We start from the raw sequence: 25,463 nt of genomic DNA, 5'->3' as shown, positions 1-25,463 counted from the left end.
GATGAGTATGGTGCTAAGGACTGAAGTAAGAGATGTAAGAATTCCCTCACAAGCTCTCTTTAGAAAGGTCCTGTGTAATAGGGTGGTTCAGTGCCTCCTTAAAGGAGTTGTAAACCCCTGTGGGTTTTTCACCTTAATGGCAGTGGACTGAATAGAAGCTAGAATGGAGGAAAGAAGGGGAGGACCTGTGAATACCCATTATTCTGAGGAGGGCTGCCAGATGGCAGACACCACTGAATGTATTCGGTCATACCACACATTGAGGAACTAGACACCTGAGCGCAGGAGAAATTTCTATTTTTGGGGCCCTCTGTGACCCACCCTGCACACATGGATGATTGTCCCCTGGTTCACAGCCGGGGATGATCGGTGCGGTGGGAGGGACAGCTGTAAGCACCGATCTCCCTGTATGACAGTCGCTTCTCCTCCTCTCTCTCCCGTGGCTATCAGTGCTTACAGCTGTCCCTCCTGCAAAACCGATCCTCCCGGGCTGTTCTCCGTGTCATCCTCCTCCTCCCCCGCTCCCGTATTCTCTCCCAGCCTGCTGTGTCGTCCTCCTCCGTTCCCCCATTCTCCTCCAGCCCGCTATGTCTTCCTCCTCTGCCCTCCCTTGTCCCCCACAGCCAGCTTCCCTCCTACCCGGTGGGCTGCAGGGGATGTGTCAGGATGGAGAGCGGAGGAAGGGGCCGGTAAATATGTAATTTACTGGCCCCTTCCTTTCTGCATTGGACACAGATTGTTACTGAATGCTCTCTATGACCTGTAATAACTGAGCAGAGTAACCTGTGTGTTACTCTGCTTCAGTTTATGCCTGTCCATTAATCTTCAATGCTGAGAAAGGGACTGGGGAATCTGTGTCCTCAGTCCCTTTCCCCGTCTCAAAGGGGAGATGTCAGGGGTCTGTTTAGACCCCTGATATCTCACCAAAGACCACTGACAAGGATGATTAAAGAAAATAAATATATAATTGTAAAAAAATTAAAAACTACTGCACATACTACCCACCTCCATACACTCTGCACTCCTCTTCTGCACATATTACCCACCTCCATACACTCCTTACCTGCACATAATACCAACCACCATACACTCCACACTCCTCTCCCTGCACATACTACCCATTGCTGTACACGTCACACTCCTCTCCTGCACATACTACCCATCTCCATACCCCTCTCCTTTTACATACTACCCACTGCCATACACTCCGCATTGTACATTCTCTGTTTAACATTACTGCATTCTGCACTATGTAATTCATCTCAGACTCTATTAAACCACTCCCCATTTAGCCACGCCCAACATTTAGCAGAATTTTTTTGCTATGCCATTGGCTCCCACTGCTGTCAATCAAATCCAGTGACATGGTAGCCGGGGGGCAGGGCCGAGTCCTGCTGTCTGCGTCAATGAATGCAGGACTCTGGAGCGCACCCGCACAAGTGCCCTCATGGAATGTGGCTCTCCGTGGTAGCACTCGAGAAGAGGAGAAGAGGAGGAGCCAGGAGCGCCGCCGGGGGACCCCAGAAAAGGAGGATCAGGGCCGCTCTGTGCAAAACTCTTGCACAGAGCAGGTAAGTATAACATGTTTGTTACAAAAAAAAATGAACCTTTACTATCACTTGTCCCTACCAATCTTTTATATCTATCTATCAAAAGAGAAGAAGAGAACACATGGCACAACTGGTGGGCCACAATATTCTGTAGAATAATGATCTCTGCCCCTTATACAAAAGTACAATCATATGGACATACTAAGAGGAAGTTGTGGCAAGCCTATGACCACCAGGTTGTGCAGCTAACAGCTAAAACCAAGAGGTTAGAGCAGCTTAGGTCCTGCCAGTATTCATGCACAGCTGCTGTTAAAGTGGTTGTTAAGCCACTATAGCAGGGGTCGCAAACTGGCGGCACTCCAGCTGTTGCAGAACTACAAGTCCCATCACGCCTCTACCTTTGGGAGTCATGCTTGTAACTGTCAGCCTTGCAATGCCTCATGGGACTTGTAGTTCTGCAACAGATAGAGGGCCGTCAGTTTGAGGCCCCTGCATTATAGTATACTCATACCATCCCCTCTGTTAAATAATGATTTGTGTCCCAGTGTCTGTGCTATAAAAGAAAAAATGCAGCTTTCTACCTTATAACAGAGCATCTCCCAGGGCTCACGTGACTCCTCGTCTCTATCCTCTCCTTGGCTGAAAGGGATAGCAGGAGGGGCTGAGAACTCCTGCTGATGTCAGCCGGGGAGGAGAAAGAGCCGAGGAGTCACATGAGTGTCGGGATACACTCTGATATAAGCTAGAAATCTGCATTTTTTTTTTTATATAGCACAGACACTGGGACACACATTGTTATTTAACAAAGGGGATGTCATGAATATACTATAGTTATTATTTCAGCAGGAGGCAAGTGATCAGCACTGTCACGAGCTGACATGCAGGGAGGGGGGAGAGGAGGACAGAGCAGGGCTGTGGATGATGGAGGCACGTAAACTGACCACAGTGTCAGGGCTCAGCAGCCATGATAAACTGTGGTCAATTTACAGGGGGGAGAGCAGAACCAGGCAGGATCAGCCAGGTATTTTAGGTTATACAGGGGCCAAATTACACAGCACAGGCACTGTGCTGTATAACATGCTTTAAGGGAACAGGATCCATTTTTTTTTTTTTTTAGAGTAACAAACGTTTAAGGTTTTTTTTTTTTTTTTATAAGGTCTAAGACAGTTTTGCAATTTCTGAGCATTTCCTTTCTTGTTTAGGCCCATCAATCCTAACAATTGTTTAATTCGCTTCTGACACCTGCTAGCTATAGATGTCTTTGAGACATTATGCTTTAAAGGTATGTCTGCATCTGGGTTCTTTATTATATAGCACAGTTGTGATACTGTGCAGGTAATTATTTTCTTTTTTTTTTTTCATACCACCATGTGCAGTTTTTTGTACCTTTCACAAACACATTATGTGTTTTCTCTAATTACTGCTAGGTTGCACCCAGTGCTGCACTTTATTTTTATCGCTCATTCTTACTTGAATATTTATGTAATAGTATAATGAAAGTTCTTGGTGATTTACACTTTGACTGCCCATATTTTGTCTTTATATTCCGCTCCGGGCACGTGGTGGTCTACTTCTTTTTACTGGCACACTCCTTTTTCTGTGGACTGAATTTTGAGACTAATGCCTCGTACACACGATCGCACATTCCGACAACAAAATCCATGGATTTTTTCACATGGATGTTGGCTCAAACTTGTCTTGCATACACACGGTCACACAAAGTTGGTCGGCAATTCCAAACGTAAAGAATGCGGTGACGTACAACGCGTACGATGAGCCGAGAAAAATGAAGTTCAATAGCCAGTGCTGCTCTTCTGCTTGATTCCGAGCATGCGTGGAACTTTGTGCGTCGGAATTGTGTACACACGATCGGAATTTACGACGGATTTTGTTGTCGGAAAATTTGAGAACCGGCGCTCAAATTTTGTGTGACGGAAATTCCGATGGAAAATGTCCGATGGAGTCTATACACGGTCGGAATTTCCGACAAAAAGCTCCCATCGAACATTTTCTGTTGGAAAATCCAACTGTGTGTGTACGAGGCATTAGGTGTCTTTCTCTTGCTTATACCAGCTTTTTGCACCTTTCACACACTCACTGTATGTTTGCACTATTCAATGTTACATTACAGCCAGCATTTTACATTATTTTTGTTGCTTATTACCCATTTTGATTTCATTATTCAGTTATCACTATATGCATACTTAAACTTCTTTTTATAGCAACTACTTTGGGTGCCATCACGGATTGCCTGCCCACATTGAATCTGCTTCCTGTTTGTCCCCTTCAGTTCTCACTGAGTCATACTTCCACAGCTCCTGGGTGAGACTGCCCTGGCAATCACCATTTGGAAATATTGTCATGTCTATTCTTAGCTGGTGATTTGTAAGTATTAGAGCCCCTCTAGTGGCTTTTGAAGTTGGAACTACCCTTTGTATTACGAGATACCATTAGGATTGTTACAGGTCTGATGTTTTATCTTACAGATACTATACATTAGGGTTGCACAAATACCTCTTTTTTAAGACTGAATACAAGTACAGATACTTTTTTTCCATGTACTCGCCGATACCAATTACTGATATTTTTTTTTAATGTCATGTGACAGTTTTCAAAGCACAATAGAGACTGCACTGATATGCAGCACTGATAGGTGGCATTGACTGATGGGCACTGAAAGGCAGCACTGATTGGCCTCACTGCAACTTATAATAAATATTAAATAACACGTTTTATGTTGTTTTCCCCAAGACAAATGCCAGGTGTTCCGTCAGAATCGGTAACAGAAGTGGCATTCCGTCAGAACACCCCTGACACCCATCTTGGTATACCCTGCACTTGGCTGCTGTAAGCAATTTCACTATATAGTGCCTTGCAAAAGTATTCATCCCCTTGGCTTTTTACCTATTTTGTTACATTATTTAGTTCAATGTTTTTTTAATCTGAATTATATGTGATGGATCAGCACACAATAGTTTAAGTTGGTGAAGTAAAGTACTTTTCAGAAATAAAAACTGATAATTGGCATGTGCGTATGTATTCACCCCCTTTTTTATGAAGCCCATAAAAAGCTCTGGTGTAACCAATTACCTTCAGAAGTCACATAATTAGTGAAATGATGTCCACCTGTGTGCAATCTAGGTGTCACATGATCTGTCATTACATATACAGACCTTTTTGAAAGGCCCCAGAAGCTGCAACACCTAAGAGGCACCACTAACCAAACACTGCCATGAAGACCAAGGAACTCTCCAAACAAGTAAGGGACAATGTTGTTGAGAAGTACAAGTCAGGGTTATTTTATAAAAAAATATCCAAATCTTTGATGATCCCTAGGAGCACCATCAAATCTATCATAACCTAATGTAAAGAACATTGCACAACAGCAAACCTACCAAGAGATGACCGCACACCAAAACTCACGGACCGGGCAAAGAGGGCATTAATCAGAGAGGCAGCAAAGAGACCTAAGGTAACCATGGAGGAGCTGCAGAGTTCTGCAGCAGAGACTGGGGTATCTGTACATAGGACGACAATAAGCCGTACGCTCCATAGTGTTTGGCTTTATGGCAGAGTGGCCAGAAGAAAGCCATTACTTTCAGCAAAAAACAAAATGGAACGTTTTGAGTTTGCTAAAAGGCATGTGGGAGACCCAAAATGTATGGAGGAAGGTGCTCTTGTCTGATGAGACTAAAATGAAACTTTTTAGCCGTCAAAGAAAACGCTATGTCTGGCGCAAACCCAACACATCACCCAAAGAACACCATCCCCACAGAGAAACATGGTGGTGGCAGCATCATGCTGTGGGGATGGTTTTCAGCAGTGGGGACTGGAAAACTGGTCAGAGTTGAGGGAAAGATGGATGGTGCTAAATACAGGCATATTCTTCAGTAAAATCTGTACCACTCTGTGTGTGATTTGAGGCTAGGACAGAGGTTCACCTTCCAGCAGGACAATGACCCCAAACACACTGCTAAAGCAACACTTGAGTGGTTTAAGGGGAAACATGTAAATGTGTTGGAATGGCCTAGTCAAAGCCCAGACCTCAATCTAATAGAAAATCTGTGGTCAGACTTAAAGATTGCTGTTCACAAGCGCAAACCATCCAACTTGAAGGAGCTGGAGCAGTTTTGAAAGGAGGAATGGGCAAAATCCCAGTGGTAAGATGTGGCAAGCTCACAGAGACTTATCCAAAGCGACTTGGAGCTGTGATAGCCGCAAAAGGTGGCTCTACAAAGTATTGACTTTAAGAGGGTGAATAGTTGTGCACATTGACTTTTTCTGTCAGTTTGTCCCATGTGTTGTTTGCTTCACAATAAAAAAAAAAAAAAAACATCTTCAAAAGTTGTGGACATGTTCTGTAAATTAACCACTTAAGGACCGCCTAACGCCGACGTTCGGCAAAGCGGCACGGGCAGGCAAAATCACGTACATGTACGTGATTTGCCTTCCGCGGGTGGGGGGTCCGATCGGACCCCCCCCCCGCCGCCCGAGGCGGTCCCGTTCTGTTCCCCGGCGATCCGAGATGAGGGGGAGGCCATCCGTTCGTGGCCCCCCCCTCGCGATCCCCGCCGGCCAATGGGAACATTCCTTTGCTGCTGTATGCTAAACAGCAGCAAAGGAAATGATGTCATCTCCCCTCAGCTCGGTATTCCGTTCCAGCGCCGAGGGGAGAAGACATCAATGTAAGTGCACAACACACTACACACACAGTAGAACATGCCAGGCATACAAAACACCCCGATCCCCCCCCCGATCGCCCCCCGATCCCCCCCCAATCACCCCCCCCCCCTGTCACAAACTGACACCAGCAGGTTTTTTTTTTTTTTTTTCTGATTACTGCATGGTGTCAGTTTGTGACAGTTACAGTGTTAGGACAGTGAATATTACCCCCCTTTAGGTCTAGGATACCCCCCTAACCCCCCCTAATAAAGTTTTAACCCCTTGATCACCCCCTGTCACCAGTGTTGCTAAGCGATCATTTTTCTGATCGCTGTATTAGTGTCACTGGTGACGCTAGTTAGGGACGTAAATATTTAGGTTCGCCGTCAGCGTTTTATAGCGTCAGGGACCCCCATATACTATCTAATAAATGTTTTAACCCCTTGATTGCCCCCTAGTTAACCCTTTCACCACTGATCACCGTATAAACGTTACGGTTGACGCTGGTTAGTTCGTTTATTTTTTATAGTGTCAGGGCACCCGCCGTTTATTACCGAATAAAGGTTTAGCCCCCTGATCGCCCGGCGGTGATATGCGTCGCCCCAGGCAGCGTCAGATTAGCGCCAGTACCGCTAACACCCACGCACGCAGCATACGCCTCCCTTAGTGGTATAGTATCTGTACGGATCAATATCTGATCCGATCAGATCTATACTAGCGTCCCCAGCAGTTTAGGGTTCCCAAAAACGCAGTGTTAGCGGGATCAGCCCAGATACCCGCTAGCACCTGCGTTTTGCCCCTCCGCCCGGCCCAGCCCAAGTGCAGTATCGATCGATCGCTGTCACTTACAAAACACTAAACGCATAACTGCAGCGTTCGCAGAGTCAGGCCTGATCCCTGCGATCGCTAACAGTTTTTTTGGTAGCATTTTGGTGAACTGGCAAGCAAGCCCCAGGCAGCGTCAGGTTAGCGCCAGTAGCGCTAACACCCACGCACGCACCGTACACCTCCCTTAGTGGTATAGTATCTGATCAGATCAATATCTGATCCGATCAGATCTATACTAGCGTCCCCAGCAGTTTAGGGTTCCCAAAAACTCAGTGTTAGCGGGATCAGCCCAGATACCTGCTAGCACCTGCGTTTTGCCCCTCCACCCGGCCCAGCCCAGCCCACCCAAGTGCAGTATCGATCGATCACTGACACTTACAAAACACTAAACACATAACTGCAGCGTTCGCAGAGTCAGGCCTGATCCCTGCGATCGCTAACAGTTTTTTTGGTAGCGTTTTGGTGAACTGGCAAGCACCAGCGCCCTAGTACACCCCGGTCGTAGTCAAACCAGCACTGCAGCAACACTTGGTGACGTGGCGAGTCCCATAAGTGCAGTTCAAGCTGGTGAGGTGGCAAGCACAAGTAGTGTCCCGCTGCCACCAAGAAGACAAACACAGGCCCGTCGTGCCCATAGTGCCCTTCCTGCTGCATTCGCCAATCCTAATTGGGAACCCACCGCTTCTGCAGCGCCCGTACTTCCCCCATTCACATCCCCAACCAAATGCAGTCGGCTGCATGAGAGGCATTTTCTTTATGTCCTCCCGAGTACCCCTACCCAACGAACCCCCCCAAAAAAGATGTTGTGTCTGCAGGAAGCACGGATATAGACGTGACACCCGCTATTATTGTCCCTCCTGTCCTGACAATCCTGGTCTTTGCATTGGTGAATGTTTTGAATGCTACCATTCACTAGTTGAGTATTAGCGTAGGGTACAGCATTGCACAGACTAGGCACACTTTCACAGGGTCTCCCAAGATGCCATCGCATTTTGAGAGACCCGAACCTGGAACCGGTTACAGTTACAAAAGTTAGTTACAAAAAAAGTGTCAAAAAAAAAATATATATATATAAAATAAAAAAAAATAGTTGTCGTTTTATTGATCTCTCTCTCTCTATTCTCTCTCTATTGTTCTGCTCTTTTTTACTGTATTCTATTCTGCAATGTTTTATTGTTATTATGTTTTATCATGTTTGCTTTTCAGGTATGCAATTTTTTATACTTTACCGTTTACTGTGCTTTATTGTTAACCATTTTTTTGTCTTCAGGTACGCCATTCACGACTTTGAGTGGTTATACCAGAATGATGCCTGCAGGTTTAGGTATCATCTTGGTATCATTCTTTTCAGCCAGCGGTCGGCTTTCATGTAAAAGCAATCCTAGCGGCTAATTAGCCTCTAGACTGCTTTTACAAGCCGTGGGAGGGAATGCCCCCCCCCCCCACCGTCTTCCGTGTTTTTCTCTGGCTCTCCTGTCTCAACAGGGAACCTGAGAATGCAGCCGGTGATTCAGCCAGCTGACCATAGAGCTGATCAGAGACCAGAGTAGCTCCAAACATCTCTATGGCCTAAGAAACCGGAAGCTACGAGCATTTTATGACTTAGATTTCGCCGGATGTAAATAGCGCCATTGGGAAATTGGGGAAGCATTTTATCACACCGATCTTGGTGTGGTCAGATGCTTTGAGGGCAGAGGAGAGATCTAGGGTCTAATAGACCCCAATTTTTTCAAAAAAGAGTACCTGTCACTACCTATTGCTATCATAGGGGATATTTACATTCCCCGAGATAACAATAAAAATGATTAAAAAAAAAAAATATGAAAGGAACAGTTTAAAAATAAGATAAAAAAAGCAGAAAAATAATAAAGAAAAAAAAAAAAAAAAAAAAAAAAAAGCACCCCTGTCGCCCCCTGCTCTCGCGCTAAGGCGAACGCAATCGGCGGTCTGTCGTCAAACGTAAACAGCAATTGCACCATGCATGTGAGGTATCACCGCGAAGGTCAGATCGAGGGCAGTAATTTTTGCAGTAGACCTCCTCTGTAGATCTAAAGTGGTAACCTGTAAAGGCTTTTAAAGGCTTTTAAAAATGTATTTATTTTGTTGCCACTGCACGTTTGTGCGCAATTTTAAAGCATGTCATGTTTGGTATCCATGTACTCGGCCTAAGATCATCTTTTTTATTTCATCAAACATTTGGGCAATATAGTGTGTTTTAGTGCATTAAAATTTAAAAAAGTGTGTTTTTTCCCCAAAAAATGCGTTTGAAAAATCGCTTCGCAAATACTGTGTGAAAAAAAAAAATGAAACACCCACCATTTTAATCTGTAGGGCATTTGCTTTAAAAAAATATATAATGTTTGGGGGTTCAAAGTAATTTTTTTGCAAAAAAAAATAACTTTTTCATGTAAACAATAAGTGTCAGAAAGGGCTTTGTCTTCAAGTGGTTAGAAGAGTGAGTGATGTGTGACATAAGCTTCTAAATGTTGTGCATAAAATGCCAGGACAGTTCAAAACCCCCCCAAATGACCCCATTTTGGAAAGTAGACACCCCAAGCTATTTGCTGAGAGGCATGTCGAGTCCATGGAATATTTTATATTGCGACACAAGTTGCGGGAAAGAGACACATTTTTTTTTTTTTTTTGCACAAAGTTGTCACTAAATGTTATATTGCTCAAACATGCCATGGGAATATGTGAAATTACACCCCAAAATACATTCTGCTGCTTATCCTGAGTACGGGGATACCACATGTGTGAGACTTTTTGGGAGCCTAGCCGCGTACGGGACCCCGAAAACCAAGCACCGCCTTCAGGCTTTCTAAGGGCGTGAATTTTTGATTTCACTCTTCACTGCCTATCACAGTTTCGGAGGCCATGGAATGCCCAGGTGGCACAAACCCCCCCCCCAAATGACCCCATTTTGGAAAGTAGACACCCCAAGCTATTTGCTGAGAGGAATAGTGAGTATTTTGCAGACCTCACTTTTTGTCACAAAGTTTTGAAAATTGAAAAAAGAAAAAAAAAAATGTTTTTTCTTGTCTTTCTTCATTTTCAAAAACAAATGAGAGCTGCAAAATACTCACCATGCCTCTCAGCAAATAGCTTGGGGTGTCTACTTTCCAAAATGGGGTCATTTGGGGGGGTTTTGTGCCACCTGGGCATTCCATGGCCTCCGAAACGGTGATAGGCAGTGAAGAGTGAAATCAAAAATTTTCACCCTTAGAAATCCTGAAGGCGGTGATTGGTTTTCGGGGTCCCGTACGCGGCTAGGCTCCCAAAAAGTCCCACACATGTGGTATCCCCATACTCAGGAGAAGCAGCTAAATGTATTTTGGGGTGCAATTCCACATATGCCCATGGCCTGTGTGAGCAATATATCATTTAGTGACAACTTTATGCAAAAAAAAAAAAAAAAAAAAAAAAAAAGTGTCACTTTCCCACAACTTGTGTCAAAATATAAAATATTCCATGGACTCAATATGCCTCTCAGCAAATAGCTTGGGGTGTCTACTTTCCAAAATGGGGTCATTTTGGGGGGTTTTGTGCCACCTGGGCATTCCATGGCCTCTGAAACTGTGATAGGTAGTGAGGAGTAAAATCAAAAATTTACACCCTTAGAAATCCTGAAGGTGGTGATTGGTTTTCGGGGCCCCGTACGCGGCTAGGCTCCCAAAAAGTCCCACACATGTGGTATCCCCATACTCAGGAGAAGCAGCTAAATGTATTTTGGGGTGCAATTCCACATAGGCCCATGGCCTGTGTGAGCAATATATCATTTAGTGACAACTTTTTGTAAATATTTTTTTTTTTTTTTTTTTTTGTCATTATTCAATCACTTGGGACAAAAAAAATAAATATTCAATGGGTTCAACATGCCTCTCAGCAATTTCCTTGGGGTGTCTACTTTCCAAAATGGGGTCACTTGGGGGGGTTTTGTACTGCCCTGCCATTTTAGCACCTCAAGAAATGACATAGGCAGTCATAAACTAAAAGCTGTGTAAATTACAGAAAATGTACCCTAGTTTGTAGACGCTATAACTTTTGCGTAAACCAATAAATATACGCTTATTGACATTTTTTTTACCAAAGACATGTGGCCGAATACATTTTGGCCTAAATGTATGACTAAAATTTAGTTTATTGGATTTTTTTTATAACAAAAAGTAGAAAATATCATTTTTTTTCAAAATTTTCGGTCTTTTTCCGTTTATAGCGCAAAAAATAAAAACCGCAGAGGTGATCAAATACCATCAAAAGAAAGCTCTATTTGTGGGAAGAAAAGGACGCAAATTTCGTTTGGGTACAGCATTGCATGACCGCGCAATTAGCAGTTAAAGCGACGCAGTGCCAAATTGGAAAAAGACCTCTGGTCCTTAGGCAGCATAATGGTCCGGGGCTCAAGTGGTTAAATGATGCAAATCCTCAAACAATCCATGTTAATTCCAGGTTGTGAGGCAACAAAACACGAAAAATGCCAAGGGGGTGAATACTTTTGCAAGGCACCGTATGGGCTGGGTGTAACAAGATGTCTGCTGCCACCTTCTGACTGTAGCCGAGTGCAGGATGTAACAAGATAGGCGTTGTGGTGTTCTGACAGAACGTCACTTCCGTTACCAGGAGTGGACTGATAACTCATGGGGCCCCCGGGCAATCGGAGATTATGGGGCCCCCAGGCAATCAGAGATTATGGGGCCACACAGTATATACACACACACACACACACATTGTATACAATCACACAGTATACACAGACAGATGTAAAAAAAAAAACCCACAGATTTATACATACTTTCCCCGGTTCTACTGAGGCTGGCAACCCTGATGGGGCCCCCGAGTGGCTCAATGGTCAGTCCGCCTCTGTCCGTTACTGAATCTGATGGGTCCCTGATTCTGACGGAACACCTCGCATTTGTCTTGGGAACATAGCGGCTGCACCCCGGCCAGCTTACCTGCCAGCGTGTTGTTGACTTCTCTCCACCCACTGACTTCCGGGGGTGACGCCTCTTCATTCCTGGAGGTATCAGATTAAGCATCGGAGCATTGCATGAGTACAAGTAAAACAATTGAGCAAGGAAGCTGTAAATTGCAGGATGTACTGGCCAATTTATCTATATTCAGTGGTACAAAAAACTACCTATGATTTTAACTTATCTTTCTTTTTCAGGTCCAAAGTGAACATGGCAGCACCTCCAGAAAAATTAAATGTGGAGGAACATAGGACCATAATCAGGTTCCTGTTTCTCCAAGGGAAAGGTGCGAAGCAGATCCATGATGAAATGTCAAAAAAACTTTGGGTGACAGTGGCCCTTCATATGCAACATTGGGTCGTCAATTTTAAAACTGGCCATTTGGGTGTTGAAAATGAGAAACCCAGTGAAAGGCCTGTTTCTGTCTCTGTGCCTGCAAAAGTTTTGGGATCCACTTTGCTGCAAGCTTTTCCATTTCCAAGTCGTTGAGGATAATGGCACCAACTCTATCACATGATATTCCCAGATATGTATCAATACTTTTGGCTGATATTCAGCACTCCTCGATGATCATGTCATGGATGGCTTTCACATTTGCAGGCACAGAGACAGAAACAGGAATTCCACTGGGTTTCTCACTTTCAACACCAAAATGGCCAGTTTTAAAATTGGCAACCCAACGTTTAACTGATACATATGAAGGGCCACTGTCACCCAAAGTTTGTGACATTTCATCACAGTTCTGCATCGCATCTTTCCCTTGAAGAAACAGGAACTTGATTATGGTCCTATGCTCTTCCACATTTAATTTTTCTGGAGGTCCTGCCATGTTCACTTTGGACCTGAAAAAGGAAGATAAGTAAAACCATAGGCAGTTGATTTTTACACCATTGAATATAAACAAATTGGCTAGTACACCCTGCAATTTACAGCTTTCTCGCTCAATTTTTTCTAGGTAAAGCTCAGTACTTATTAGCACCCCCTCGTAGTATCGGTGCCACCCTACTATACATGCATCCAACTCCTGAAGAGTGAACAAAGCCACGAAACGCATCAAGTTTATGGATGCAAATTTTGTTTTGATGTATGCCAGTTGGATTGTATATGGTTAACACTATATGTATGAAATGCATTAATATGGATCCATTACAAATTAGCTTGTTTCCATTTTATCCTCTTTATATATGCAGTATTTAACAACAATGTTGGAAACGAGTTATTCATTGGTCATACTGTATGTGATGTGTCTCACAACGTCCCAGGACAAATAAATTGGCAGGGACTGATGTGAATGTACAATATATATGTAAACTGCTGCGTAAATTGACGGCGCTATAAAAGTACCTGAAATAAATAAAAATAAAAAATTGGTTGTACTGTGAAGGTAAAGGTGGAATAGACATCATGAAAATGCAATTTTATTATTTTTTTTAACAGCCATAACACGCAGAAATAGAGAAGCTACACTCCGATCATGTCACTCTGCTCAATTTTTATTCATCCATAAAAGCAACATAGTTCATCCCCACCAGGAGACTACCCCTTTCTCACATACATCACCCTTACAAGGCTTAGTTAGAGGTCATGCCAACATAACAAAAGAACATAACAAGTACTTGTATATGTCTTAAGAAGAACTAAACTCTCCAATCATTTACAGTCATGGAAGCTGCCATCTTAGTCCTCTGATTTGCAGTTACCACTGTGCTGCACATGTGAACAGCTATGACACCAGACATTTGTTGGCTTGACAATTTGACAGAGAGGCAGCATAAGCACACAAGTAACTGATGGTTACATTTAAGGCATGTCATGAATAATAACTATTTTGGAAAACCTGTTTAATTCTACATTAATATTAGCTTCCTGTATTATCATGTACAGTGCCTTGCACAAGTATTCATCCCCTTGGCTTTTTACCTATTTTGTTACATTACAGCCTTTAATTCAATGTTTTTTTTAATCGGAATTATATGTGATAGATCAGAACACAATAGTCTAAGTGGGTGAAGTAAAATTAGAAAAATATATGCATAAAACTATTTTTCAGAAAAATAAAAAACTGATAATTGGCACGTGCGTATGTATTCACCCCCTTTATTATGAAGCCCATAAAAAGCTCTGGTGCAACCAATTACCTTAAGAAGTCACATAATTAGTGAAATGATGTCCACCTGTGTGCAATCTAAGTGTCACATGATCTGTCATTACATATACACACCTTTTTGAAAGGCCCCAGAGGCTGCAACACCTAAATAAGAGGCACCACTAACCAAAACACTGCCATGAAGACCAAGGAACTCTCCAAACAAGTAAGGGACAATGTTGTTATGTACAAGTCAGGGTTAGGTTATAAAAAAATATCCAAATCTTTGATGATCCCTAGGAGCACCATCAAATCTATCATAACCAAATGAAAAGAACATGGCACAACAGCAAACCTGCCAAGAGATGACCGCACACCAAAACACACGGACCGGGCAAGGAGGGCATTAATCAGAGGGGCAGCGCAAAGACCTAAGGTAACCCTGGAGGAGCTGCAGGGTTCCATAGCAGGGACTGGAGTATCTGTACATAGGACGACAATAAGCCGTACGCTTATGGCAGAGTGGCCGGAAGAAAGCCATTACTTTCAGCAAAAAACAAAATGGCACGTTTTGAGTTTGCGAAAAGGCATGTGGGAGACTCCCAAAATGTATGGAGGAAGGTGCTCTGGTCTGATGAGACTAAAATTTAACTTTTTGGCCAAAGAAAATGCTATGTCTGGCGCAAACCCAACACATCACATCACCCAAAGAACACTATCCCCACAGTGAAACATTGGGGTGGCAGCATCATGCTGTGGGAATGTTTTTCAGCAGTTGGGACTGGGAAACTGGTCAGGGTTGAGGGAAAGATGGATGGTGCTAAATACAGGAATATTCTTCAACAAAACCTGTACCACTCTGTGTGTGATTTGAGGCTAGGATGGAGGTTCACCTTCCAGCAAGACAATGACCCCCACACATACTGCTAAAACAACACTTGAGTGGTTTAAGGGGAAACATGTAAATGTGTTGGAATGGCTTAGTCAAAGCCCAGACCTCAATTCAATAGAAAATCTGTGGTCAGATGTAAAGATTGCTGTTCACAAGCGCAAACTATCCAACTTGAAGGAGCTGGAGCAGTTTTACAAGGAGGAATGGGCAAAAATCCCAGTGGTAAGATGTGGCAAGCTCATAGAGACTTATCCAAAGTGATTTGGAGCTGCTATAGCCCCAAAAGGTGGCTCTACAAAGTATTGACTTTAGGGGAAGTGAATAGTTATGCACATTGACTTTTTCTGTTATTTTGTCCTATTTTTTGTTTGCTTCACAATAAAAAAAAAATCTTCAAAGTTGTGGGCTTGCTCTGTAAATTAAATGATGCAAATCCTCAAACAATCAATGTTAATTCCAGGTTGTGAGGCAACAAAACACGAAAAATGCCAGGGGGGGAATACTTTTGCAAGGCACTGTACAGTGGGACTGGGAGCAGAGGGGTCATTGGTGGGAACCATTGAGACTCTGCTGCATTGCACACTGATATCATATGCTGTGTGTTACAGCTGTTGTTCACCCTCTAATGGCTGAAGTGAAGCTTCACCAAACCACACTGCTTAAAGAGTAACTCCACTTTTGTTGAGAAAAACAACCTTCCTCTCTTGGCGATCTATGTACATTGCAGGGATTTTATCAAACTTTGTTGCAGATTTCTACCTATTGTTATTTTGAAGAAATATTGGTTTGTCTGTGTCCATGTGCATCTGTATGGGAGTGGTTTTATAATTATCCATCAGCCAGTGCACCTGCAGGGCACTAATGAGGAGAGTGGCAAGGTCTGCATCCCTTTAGATGTAATTCCCCTTTGGGAGTATCTCACCAAAAAATGACATTTTGTTGCAGGGGGTTATTAAAAATCTGACTTGTATCTTAGTGTAGACTTCTGGAAAAATCTGTGAGCTAATTACACAAGCAGGAAATTTACATATTGCAGCAGTAACATATGTAGGACACCTAAAATCAGAGGTAATTTATTTTTCCAAAGCAAATCCACTTTTACACACTAGATCTGACTAGTATTGCAACATTTATTCCTGATTTTCTCTCCCCATGCAGCTAAAATGACCCCAGTGCTGACAGCGGCCGGGGGGTGGGTGGGGGGGGGGGTGTTGTCAAGGATGCTATGAAGGTGCCTAATGTCCTCCTTATCCAATGGTATTAGGACACTGGCAGCTGGCCTACACAGTGCCGAAGGCTGTAATGTTGCACAATGTAAACCTGTGGATTTGTGTAAAAAAGGCAGGCAAGATGCATCTGCTGACTTGTACACAATTTGTCAGGAATTTTGGGGCAATTTTTAGGCATTTTGTCTAGGCACCCTGATTGAAAAAGGCTAGTGTAAGTGAAGATATGCTTTAAAAACATAAATGTAGTCACCACCAGGCCCTGCAGCCAGTTAGGTCAGGTACCTAGCTATATTTACTGAATGGGTGTCCTAGATGACATGACTGTCCAGAGAACACTAAAATTCAATTGGTAAGAAAGAATTTGTAGCCAATACAAATGCATTTCAACTGAGCATACACTGCATCTGGAAAGTATTCACAGCGCTTCACTTTTTTACAGCTCTATTCCAAAATGGATTAAAGTCATTATTTTCCCCAAAATTCTACAAACAATACCCCATAATGACAACCTGAATTAAATGTGTTTAAAATCTTTTCAAAATAAACAAAAAATAATTAAAAAAAAAATAAATCACACGTACATAAAGTATTCACAGCCTTTACTTAATACTTTGAAGCACCTTTGGCACCAATTACAGCCAAGTCTTTGAGTATAATGCTTCAAGCTTGGCACACATTTTTGGGCAGTTTCTCCCATTCAAAAAACAATGTTAGTGCAGCGCATGTAGATATAAAAAGTCCATAACCTATAGAGACATAAAACAGAAGAGAAGATCCCTCGTGTGCAGAAAGGGGAACACAGGCTTCTGTAAAAAGTGACGATATCTTCCACCATACACACACAAATGTGCTTACCAAATTGGGGGGACCTCTTATTATAGGAGGTCATAAACGCATGTATCTGCTCAGAAACAGGTCAGCACTCATCTGCCACTCTGGACATCCAATTCCACATCATCAAATGACACTCCGAAAGGAAGATATGGGTATTGGCTCCAAAGGAATGTATGGTCAGGGGAATGCAGCAACCCACAAAAAAGAGAGCAAAAATCTAAGCGTATACCGTAAGGTGGGTAATTTATTGAGTAAAAAACACACAAGCGCCAACAATGGCGTAAAAGGTAAAAAGCAGCGGCACAATAGCACCAATGAAACCGCTAAAAACAGCCTGTTCTGAACGAACAGCTGATGAGATGGCAGCAGGTGATGTGTGTAGTGGTGAAGCTCCGCCCTGCAGTTTCTCCCATTCGTCTTTGCAGGACCGCTCAAGCTCCATCAAGTTGCATGGGGAGCGTCGATGCACAGCCATTTTCAGATCTCTCCAGAGATGTTCAATCGGGTTCAAGTCTGGGCTCTGGCTGGGCCACTCAAGGACATTCAGAGAGTTGTCCCGTAGCCACTCCTTTGTTATCTTGGCTGTGTGCTTAGTGTCGTCATCCTGTTGTAAGATGAACCTTCGCCCCAATCTGAGGTCTGGAGCAGGTTTTGATTAAGGATGTCTCTGTACATTGCTGCTTTCACCTTTCCCTCAATCCTGACTAGTCTTCCAATTCCTGCTGCTGAAAAACATCCCCACAGCATGATGCTGCCACCACCATGCTTCACTGTAGCGATGGTATTGACCAGGTGATGAGCGGTGCCCGATTTCCTCCAGACATGACACTTGCCACTCAGGCCAAAGAGTTCAATCTTTGTTTCATCAGACCAGAAAATTTAGTTTCTCATGGTCTGAGAGGTCTTCAGGTGCCTTTTGGCAAACTCCAGGCGGGCTGTCATGTGCCTTTTACTGAGAAGTGGCTTCCATCTCACCACTCTACCATACAGGCCTTATTGGTGGAGAGCTGCAGAGATAGTTGTTCTTTTGGAAGGTCATCCTCTCTCCTCAGAGAAATGCTGGCGCTGTCAGAGTGACCATCGGGTTCTTGGTCACCTCCCTAAGACCCCCCCCCATGCTCCATTTGGCCGGGTGGCACGCTCTAGGAAGAGTCCTGGTGGTTACGAGCTTCTTCCATTTACAGATGATGGAGGCTACTGTGATCATTGGAACCTTCAATGCTGCAGAAATTGTTCTGTACCCTTCCCTAGATCTGTGCCTCAATACAATCCTGTCTTGGGGGTCTACAGACAATTCCTTGGACTTCATGGCTTGGTTTGTGCTCTGACGTGCACTAACTGTAGGACCTTATATAGACAGATGTGTGCAGGGCTAAAACAACAAATCAATTAATCGACAACTAATAGATTATGAAATTAATCGATTACTATTTTCATAATCGATTATTCGGCCAGTAACATAATGGGGTTAAAAAAACCTAAAATGAGCCCTTTATAGTACAAAAAGAGCAAATATTACTTTCAGAGTTCTACAGTAAAAAAATGAACCCCTTACATCAGTGATTATTTGCTTTTTTTGTACTATAAAGAGCTAATTTTAGTTTTTTTTTTTTTTAACCCCACTATGTTACTAAACATCTTAGACCTGGTTCACATCTATGTGTTTTTTGGTGCTTTTTGCAGAAACGCACTACAGTTCATTTACATGGTTTCCTATGAGACACGTTCACATCAATGCTTTTTTCAGCTGCTGCATATTTGGAAAGGGTCACGGGACTTTTTTTTTTTAGCGCAAAACTGTGCTTTTTTGATTCAATATACTTCAATAGAGAAGCTGCAGAAAAAGCATGTAATGCATTTTTGCAGCAATTTGTGTTTTTTTAATCTGCCCAACAACAAATTGGCCAAAAAAATGCAAATTGCAGCAAAATCATGTGCGCAAAAATCAAAACGCACAGCAAAAAAAGCACTGAAGAAACAGATCAAAAGCAAACTGCATAGGTGTGTACCAAGCCTTATGCTGGCTAATTTTCAGACGAGATTATTCAGACGAAAAATCTTTGTACAATCGCTGAATGAAAGAATGTTGTTTGAAATTTTCACTTATTTTTAACATTCTGTTTTTAAAATGAATGTAATTTCTGGACGAAAACCACATACACGGTCTGATAATTCCTTTGACCAAGAAGTTTATTATTTCCAAATTGAAAATGTGGTTGAAAATGAATGTCGATTTGACCCCACTAACGATTAGAAAATCAAACGAACGTTCTTAAAATGACTTTTTTTTGAAGGAAGACATTGTTTTTTTAAATAAAAAAAATTTGATCTGAGTCTGATGATATTTACCAGATTCACCCTTTAATAGTGTATATCCTCTAACAGTATATACAGTATATCTCTCCTCTAATAGTATATGCAGCATATGTCTTCTGTCTGTTATTTTCAGAGTGGATTAGATATTTTGCTCCCTAACCATGTAGTTGGTTATTTATAATTACTGCTGCATAGAGATATTTAAGATTAAATTGCCTTTTTTTAAAACTTTACATATTAACTAAATTATACACCACACTTTTTTTTTTTTAAGGTAGGTTATTAACCGATTAATGGAAACAATAATCGACCAACTAATCGATTATGAAAATAATCGTTAGTTGCAGCCCTAGATGTGTGTCTTTCCAAATCATGTCCAATCAACTGACTTTACCACAGGTGGACTCCAATCAAGTTGTAGAAACATCTCAAGGATGATCAGGGGAAACAGGATGCACCTGAGCTCAATTTTTAGCACAATTTTCAGTGTCATGGCAAAAGCTGTGAATACTTATGTACAGGTGATTTGTTTCATTTTTTATTTTTGATAAAATTTGCAAAGATTTTAAAACAAACTTCTTTCACTTTGTCATTATGAGGTACTGTTTGTAGAATTTTGAGGAAAATAATGAAGTTAATCCATTTTGCAATAAGGCTGTAACATAATAAAATGTGGAAAAATGAAATACTTTCCGGATGCTCTGTATATCAGTTTAACCATAGCTCTACTTTATAGTTTAGACACCCCCACATGAGAACTTTTGGGATTTTGTTAAGTAGGGCTGTAAAACAACCATCCGTGTGCATATCACTAATCCTTGTTGAGATTATTAGTACAAGCTCTTGATGCATTCAGTATGCCTATAGACTGCTTTACTTGCCGCTATAGGAGAATTACAAAGTCATCTACTGTATACCTTTAAAATGGCAACTATGAATTAAAGTCCATTACACCCTCAGAGTGCTAAGAATTTGCTGGTGAAATGTTAAGACTTTGTGCATCCATCTGTTGCTGCAATTCCTCTAAGGCATCATGCAAAATTTAGACAATCCCAACGGATGCTCTGGATATTTCAAAACATCTTACACTACTCAGCAGCTGCATGAATTACAAGAAAATGCAACTTCCAAATAAACACTGGAACGTTTTCTTTATTCTCTACAATGTTGCAAAATTTACAAAGAAACATTTACTGGTGACACATGGTGGCAATGAAAATGTCCTCACACATCCTATACATTTAGGTCTTGGCATCCGTCCCAGAAATATCTTAAATTCCAGAGTAATACGATTTGAGACCACATTTGACAAGGACCACTGGTCAAGCAGAAACCAGTAATAATTGCAGTTACAGATTTGAAGGGGGGTTCTCTGAATTTAAATACCAAAAACGTGTTATAACAAGTGTTCATCTGGACAATTTATTTGCAAGGAGAACTGGATTAAAAAGAACAGCTATGAGAATGCAGTCTTGATAAGAACCTGAGGGCTGGAGTTGAAGCCATTTTGCTACTAGGCCTCAAATCTTTACAAAGCAAAAATTCAAATAGTCCAGAAAGAGAAAAGATAGCAAATGACTAGTTAAAGGTTTAGGGACAGACAAAATACACCATTTACATGCAAAACATTGAAATAACTTATCAGTTGAATAGATATATCTACAGCTCACAGTACACCAAGGTGATAGTCAATTGGAAGAATGCTCCTTACATTGGTGGACAGGGAGCAGAATCCCCCTTACAGAAACCCTAACCCAAGGGTAGGCAACCTGGGGCCCTCCAGATGTTGCAGAACTACATTTCCCATGAGGCATTGCAAGGCCGGCAGTTACAATTACTTCCAGAGGCATGATGGGACTTGTAGTTCACCAACAGCTGGAGGGCCCCAGGTTGCCTACCCCTGCCCTAACCTAAAGGATCACTGGTGTAACCGAGGGTATACATTGATCACTGCTCGGAAAACCCTAACCTAACAACCTCTAGAGTAGTGGTCTCCAAACTGCAGCCTTTTGCTTGCCTTTATCCAGCCCTTGGGGCACTATTCCTCCAACAATGGGCCATAATTCCAACCATTGCAAAAATGGGGCACTATTTCACCTTACTGACGCCAGAAAACCCTTCGCTGGCCACAGCCTGCATCCCCCCCTAAATTCTGAAGGACAGTAAACTGGCCCTTTGTTTAGAGACCCCTGCAGGGGTCTTCAAACTGCAGATCACTGGTCGAATGTGGCCCTTTGCTTGCCTTTAGCCAACCCTTGGGGCACTATTCCTTCTACTAACACCAATTACAGGGCTCTATTCCTTCCACTGACACCAATGATGTATTTTATTTTTTTACACCCACTGACCACCAAGCCTATGGTATTATTTACTGCCACTGATGCATGGACATTTTCTACCCCCGCTGGCCATAGACCAGCCCCCCTAAAGTTTGAAGGTCAGTAAACTGGCCCTTTGTTTATTAAAAGTTTGGAGACCCCTGCTCTAGAGGAACCCTTCCATAGAACCCAAGTGGAGAACCACGGCTGTAAACCTAGAATTCTGTATTCAGTCGAAAATTATACAATAATCTAAACTTCCAAAGAAAACATACATTCTCAAAAGGAACATATCTAAATAGAAGCTACATTTTTACACATATATGTATTCATATATCAGATATATACACAAAACCTAGAAACCTTGAAATATCAATCATATAGTAAGTAGAGCTTTCGTTTTTGTCCAGTAGTTCACAACAAAATTAGCAGACAGTACATTTTATACCCATGTATGTATTCGTATACACAATACTTAATTTAAAAAAAGAAATTAAACAGACGGGCTTTTTCATTTTTGTCCACCAGTATATATATATATATATATATATATATATATATATATATATATATATATCTCAAAACTGACTCTGTACTTTGGAGGAACACCAATTCAAATCAAATGATGTGCATATAAGGTATGATTCACATTCTTCTAGCTATGCAATCGTTTTAAACACATATACAGTATATATATAAAACTTAGAGACGTTGACTGCCCAGTCATACAGTTGGAAAGGCTCTCTCATTCCCATCCAGTATGTAATTACAAGATAAGCTGACATTTAATTGTCAACAATAAAGAAGGAGTTCCAGGCACTCCAGCACTCAATGGCGGTCACCTCCCCCAATACCTCCCGATTGTCACCCATGTCAGTCCAGCACAGAACCCTTTCCCCTTGTGATAGAGGGGAGGCCAGCTATCCATCCACTGTCCCCCCCCCCCCCCCCCCATTTCTCCCATATACTTTGCACTCCATCACACATCAGGGAGCTCAATTCTACTCCAATAACTGGAGGAGGAGTGGGATCCCCTGCAGCTAAGTGTCATTGTAATGACAAGGCTCACCATAAATTGATGGATGATGACATTACAGAGGTCTGTGCAGTCCTGTGAATGCCTTCCATTGGGAAGTTCAGATGACAGGCAGGGCAGTAATAAGAGGTTCTGCAGCAGCTGACACTCAGCCAGGCCTGCTATTAGCACAGATCTATGTAGCAGCTGATTGCTGGGAAATCCTGGAACAAAGCTGAGCCCAGGCAGGCAGGCTCTGTGTACAGCAATACAAGGAGCCCCCAGCAGACTATTATGGGATGTCTATATGAAGCCCCCCTATAGTAGTGATGTGTATATATGGGGGGGGGGGGGGGGTGCTGTGCTCTGGGCCCCATGTCCAGTCATGGATGGTGTATTGGAGGAGAGGCCATCCTCCCAGGCTGGGGATTTAAATGTCCATCCACATTCACCATACGTACTGTGTCCGCGGATCCTCCTCCCAGGCTGGCTGTCCGATGGGACCCCAGACGTGCAGATCGGCGGCTAGTGAAGGGCGAGTCCCGAGGTGTGCTGCTGCTGCAATGTCGGGGCGATCCGGCCTGTGTGTATGGGGGTGTCGGTGGGCAGGCAGCGATGACTGGTTGTGCACGGATGGAGCATTGGTCAGCAGCGAGCCTGATCGAAGCCGGGGCGGAAGGGAGAGGAGATAGGCGGCTACATCAATGACATGGGGTGTCAGATCGGGATCATGTCCTCCTCGATCTGCTCGGACACACACAGTACAGGGCGGCGAGTGATTGTTGGGAATAAGGAGGAGGAAGAGTGCAGTGATTCTCAATGGGGGAGCGATCGGGGACAGCAGCCACGTCCAGCCCTGTCCGCCCCGGCTCGATACATCGGTAACAATGGGTTGAGCTCGCCACAATGTAACCACTTATAGGCATTGTGACGTCACCGGAGCCCCAGTGGGCTGTCGGGAAATGTAGTCCGCCCGGTTGCAAGGCATGATGGGAGATGGTGCAGTGTGTGGGCGGGGTCGGGGACGATGGTGGGGTAGACGGGTGTAAAGAAGTGACATGATATGGGGAGCACAGGGGGAAGGACTGGGGCCTGGCTATGGCTCTGGGATCATGTGGGATCACCATTACTGTACAGTGTAGGGGCGTGGCCGGGAAGTCTCGCGATGTTTGATGTGCTGGCTGTGGTCAGAGTTAGTGGTTGTTGTGGGGAGGATTGGATGCTTTTGTTTTCGTTGTGAGGCTGAATGGTTCACACAGGAGGGAGAAAATGGAACTGAAAGTGCAATTGTTACCTAAAATAAATAACCCGGGTTCTCCCTCAATGGTGTGGGAGCATCAGAGGTCAGTCATGATTGGTTGCTATGGGAAACAGCTTGAAGGTTCTATGTTCTGCTCCAATCAGCCACTGTGTGTTTGGAGAGCTGAGATGATTGATAGTAGAAGAGGGAAAGAATGATGGAGTGCCCGGGCGTTGTGGGCATTGGATAAGACAGCTGCTGCCAATATGCTAAAATGGGAACGATACAGAGATTAGCATGGCCCCTGTGCAAGGATGACACACACATTCATGAAGCATTACATATTTTTCTTGGCCTTTTGGCTAAGATCAAGTGTAGTATCTGTTCTTATCAGTGATCTAGCAGAGGTTCTGTACTGTCATTCTAACCTGACCAAGGTTGGGGTGGTGGCTATGAATCTCTGCTGGAGTGATGAGGGCTTGGAAGGTTAGTACCAGCTGGAACAGAAACCTGTGGGAGTAATTCCCACGGGAAAGCTGGAAGACCCATTACCTCCTGATTTGAACATTCTACCTTGTTTGGCTGTGGGCTGGGAAGGCAGAAGGTCCACAGTGTCTGTGGCCCCCTAAGAGTGGTTGCCCTAGGGGTGCTCTTAGTAACACTTGGGTGTGGAGCCCTACGGTGTGAAAAGGCACATGGTCACAGCCACCAAAAGCTTATTTTCTGCACTGTGCTTTTTATAGCCTAGTCCGGGTTAATTTTTGTCTACCAGGCCTCAGGGCCTGGCCACCGCACAATTGCACGGCCACTTTTTTATTTTTTATTTATTTTTCTCCCACTGTTTGTCACCGCTTTCGCTTTTGTGTGTGTTTTCTCACGGATGAAGGGTGTGAGTCCTCGGGCTTGCCCTGACGTCTAAGGGTAGGATGTGTGGCCCTCAGGTTGCTTCCTCCCCTGCCCCTGGGGTGTTCTCTCTTCGGGAGAGCCCCTCAACCAAGTATATGATGGTTGGCTTCAGCTAACATAGAAGAACGGGGTCGGCTAGGCCTTCTGGCTAGACAGACCATTGTAAACCTTAGTCCCTGTCAGGAGCATTGCACCCTTGGGGATCAGGGTAGAGGTCCTACTCCTTCGGGGGGGGGGGGGGGGTTGACTGAAGCACACTCTTAAGTGCACTTTTTAGTGTGTGTTTCACATGCAGGTTTTTTGTTCACTTATGAGTTTTTTTTTCCGCTTCAGGTTTTTGCACCACCCCGGACACAAAAAAAAAAATGTAAAAAAATATGAAAAAGTTTGGGGTACATAAAAAACACATACTCAACTCCATACTGTAATATTGGGATGCTGTTGCACGTCAGCTCTAAGACTGAGAGATCACGTGACTGCTGGTCGCTCAGTTCTCAGTCACCCCTCTCCACTCTGCCCCTTTAGTGCTCACTGGAGCAGTGGGCTGGAGAGGGCGTGGGCATAGCTGGCTTTGGCCGTCAGCCCTTTGCCGAGAGCCGGACCCAGTTGTCAATCAG

At 43.4% G+C, this 25,463-nt stretch overlaps 1 protein-coding gene and 1 pseudogene across 1 annotated transcript in view; one reads left to right on the top strand and one right to left on the bottom strand.

Annotated features, from left to right (window-relative positions):
- Positions 1-23,678, bottom strand: part of CSRNP2 (cysteine and serine rich nuclear protein 2) — an 88,228-nt gene extending 64,550 nt beyond the window's left edge. Inside the window, exon 1 of the mRNA XM_073613712.1 lies at positions 23,162-23,678. The gene's annotated coding sequence lies outside the window, so the exon portion shown is untranslated. The remainder of the gene's footprint in view (positions 1-23,161) is intronic.
- Positions 23,679-24,189: 511 nt separating this feature from the next.
- Positions 24,190-24,289, top strand: LOC141130708 (U6 spliceosomal RNA; annotated as a pseudogene).
- The last annotated feature ends 1,174 nt before the right edge of the window (positions 24,290-25,463 follow it).

The sequence above is a fragment of the Aquarana catesbeiana genome, linkage group LG02 (assembly GCF_042186555.1).
Source record: "Aquarana catesbeiana isolate 2022-GZ linkage group LG02, ASM4218655v1, whole genome shotgun sequence".
Classification (NCBI taxonomy): Eukaryota; Metazoa; Chordata; class Amphibia; order Anura; family Ranidae; genus Aquarana; species Aquarana catesbeiana.
Note: the sequence above shows the minus strand (reverse complement) of the source record. Positions and strands in the feature narration are given on the sequence as shown.